This window comes from Carassius carassius, chromosome 22 (genome assembly GCF_963082965.1).
Source record: "Carassius carassius chromosome 22, fCarCar2.1, whole genome shotgun sequence".
NCBI classification, from domain to species: Eukaryota; Metazoa; Chordata; class Actinopteri; order Cypriniformes; family Cyprinidae; genus Carassius; species Carassius carassius.
Window position 1 is genome coordinate 11,375,602 of NC_081776.1, and position 3,863 is coordinate 11,379,464.

A 3,863-nucleotide genomic window follows, 5' to 3' on the forward strand; every position below is an offset into this window, starting at 1 on the left:
ATCAAAAATAGTTAATTTTCCTTCGGATAGCAACTAACCGAACATAGGTTGGAATTACTCCGCTTAAGTCCCTTTTTGTAGCTTGTAATCTCTCCTGTGGCAGGTGATCCTGATAATCTTCTCCTGTTGATTGACAGCTGTCAGTCCAGTGCAGTGATTGGCGTGGTTGTCATGGTGAAGTGTGTGTGATTGTTGAGAGCTTCAGACCGTCTGCGTCCCAGAGATATTCACACTGTCCTTGCAGCGCTGAAGAGGCGAACTGTCCTCTCCTCTTTCACTCTCATTTTCTATCTCTCCTCCCCTCCTCTCTTTATCTCCACCTCCCCCTTTCTTTCTCCACCTACCTCTCTTTCACACTCTCTCTTCTCTCATGCTCTCTGCCATGTGTGTCTCTTCATCTTGCTCTTTCTATATCAGTTTTTTTAAGTGACTTCTTTGGTAGGTAACATTAAATGGAATGATGAAGGGTCCTTTGAAATGCTGTGTTCAGCCTTCATCTTTGGTCCTCTCATTCTCACACACACACACGTGAGGCAAAACTGTAATAGAATTTCTTAGTTGCATTGTGTTCGGAAAATAACTTTTCTATTTTAACACATTATAATTGGTTGGGGACGTCTGCTATAGACTGATTAATTCAGGACACAGTAGCAGTAGTCACTGATAGCAGTAAGGCTTTGTTGTTTTTGTATTTTGAAATAAAGAAATGCAACTTCATGGCTGTGATTCAGTGTTTAAGTGCAGTGATTCAGTCATTGGTTATGATTAATTGGTGTTCTATGTGTATCAAGACAGCTATATGAAGCCACATTGAGAATTGTGAGAGACACAGAGCAGATGTGACATGTTAAATCCGTCACTGAGGTAGAACAAGCTGCATTTCTTCCAGCTTGAGACCTGTGATCCGTCAGAGAGTCTGCTCACTACAGCCGTGACACATTAAAGACGACGCAAGGCTTCATTTCTTCAGCTTTCATTTGCTAGAGATGTTATCAGTTGGCCACATGGTGTACAAGAGAAAATCAGTAAAAAGCATTAGGACTGCCTATGCATAGGGCCCGGGATCTTGTGCAGCGCCCCTGCTCCCCTCACTCAACCCCCAATTCCCCACCAGTACCCATCACGCTGCTGGCTATTTGAAAAGAGGTCACTGTAATACTAAAGTATCACTACTATTTCCAGCCTGTTCTTTATCTGGATGCTCAATATTGTGCATGTTTTGATGTGTTTGTGATGGTATTCATAATCTTAATTGTTTTAATACATAACTACTCTATTCATTTGCATATGCATTATGTGCATTTGTAATGAATAACAGAACTATGTGTGTGTGTGTGTGTGTGTGCACATGTGTGGTGAAAATATATATTTTATTATACCAAATTAAGTTGTAGTGCCACCAAGTGGCTGTATTATAATAGAAAGGACATAAGGGTATTTTGCTTATAGAAGATATAGCCACCGCCACACAATTCTTATTTATGTAAGGAAAAATAATTTCATATATTTAAATGATATTTGATCAATATATAATAATAAATGTTATCATTGTTATAATATTTATAGTATTTTTGATCATATATTCAGATTTGGTCAAACTTTAGTTTGAAGACCTGCTATTATTAACTAACTATTAACTTTGACTTTTCCCTCAATAAACTCATAATTTGCTGCTTATTAAAAAGTTAAGATAGTTGTTAAGTTTATGGGGTAGGATTAGGGATATGAAATATGGTCATGCAGAATCAGGCATTAATATGTGCTTTATAAGTACTGAGTTATCTTCACTTGCGTTTCGTCATCGGCATGCAGCAGAATTCCAAAGCATTCTGAGAGAACAGTCAATCTTTTTTTTTCTTCATAGAACTGCTGATGCTTTTCAAGTCTGTCGTCACAGAAACACATGCATAAAATAAAAATATTTTGTATATGTGCAAATCAAATTATCTGTTGTATGCCTGTGAAACATGGATGGAATGTTCTTCTAATAAATCAGGTAATAATCTCTGGACTAAATTCAATTTTCTTAAAGATATAACATAGCATTTTATATTCTAAGCTGCATTTTTTATATAGCCTATCCGATCATCTGAATCATGTTGCCACTTACTGGTTTAAAAAACGTATTTCTATCTGTATGTTTGATAAATTGACCCATTTGTCGCTTAGTATCCCCGAGTTAAACGAGCAGATCGTTGGCCATCCACTGCCCCACCATTCTCTCTTACAGGTGGCTTGTCTTTGCTGGGACATCTGCTCAACATTAAGACCCACTGGCCACAGTCTTTCCTGGACATAGACACAGGATAGAATCTACAGTACAAATGCAAAGACGTTGAATGAAGCACAGAAAGTGGACAATGGTCTGATTCAAAAGCAACGAGTTCCCTCGATGCGTCTCTGATCTGATCCCCTGATCTGATTGGACGTTGCAGTATGTATGACTACAGAGTCTATGGACAGTCAGTTTGACACATTGACTTCCACTGTGAGGACAGAACAACAGAAGGTGACCTCAACAAAGAAGTAAAAGTGATTGATTGACATCTACCAAAGGCATTTCAGTAAAAACTGAAAAACAAGTGATATAAAGCTTTTTTTTTGCTTCCCTGAACATTTCTATTTAACTTATTCCTTTACATATTCAAGGCAACTTGGGAATACTCAACAAAACCAACATTAATTTTTGCTCGACATATGAAAAATAACCAAAAAGTTACAAAACCAAAAGTAAATGGAAAATAAGTAATAAGTATTTAACACTTAAAAATAAATAATAATCGACTTTTCTTTCAGCATAACAGCAGGTCATAAATAAGATTTGTTGAGTGAATGATAACAGAATTTTCATTTTTTGGGTGAACTATCTCTTTGATGTCTTGTATTACACTCAGTGTTGGGGAGTAACTAGTTACATGTAACGGCGTTACGTAATTTAATTACAAAATAAATGTAACAGTAATCAGTTACAGTTACTAAGAAAAAATGAGTAATTAAATTACAGTTACTTATGAAAATTGTAACGATTACAAAGAGGATTACATTTGAATATTTACACACATCCACATACAGCTTATACTTTCCCAAATTGCACTAAGACATATGGCCCATAATCTCCGAGACGCGGAAAACACATTCGTAGAATCCAGTCATAAAAATGGAATTCAGCCTATAATGACGCAATATGCCACATTTTGGACGAATAAATCAAAAGTAGGTCAGTACACTTGAATCAAAACCCGATATGGACTGATGTCTGTGAATATTAAACCGCAAAAAGACTGAAAATGAATCCTGCACGTTCTGCGTGTCTGTGGAAATCAGGCGCTGACTGGACATCGGGAGAACCGGGACTATTCCCGGTGGCCTGGCAGACGATTTGGCCTTCTACTTTAATATTGTTATCGTATAATTGCAGGCCGAATATACTAAAGCGATTATTTCCGAATCCGCCATTCGATAATTAAATCTCTAATAAATCATGAATCGGTTAGTCGTGACTGGCAATGGTTGGCTCGCGCGCTCTCCGCGCCTCCGCCGAACGGTTTGGATCAGACTCCGAGTAATCAATGCGAGAGAGAGACCGGAGTGAACTGTGTAAGCGCACAGCTGGAGCAGAGAAGCGACACTTCTGTTCAGGGTTTCAGGTGCAGGTCAGTTTCATCTGTAAATATGCTAATGTAGTTTTGTCTTTGTTTACTTAGTCAAGCAGCAGCAGCACACTGCTCGCAATCACTCAAAATACTGTATAAACGACGTCATTATTATCTTTTGTAATGTTACAGTAGTAAGTTAGCAGACAAATCATCATATTTTATCATAGGTTTAGGGGGAGCTAGTGGATACAAAAACACAACCCTTAG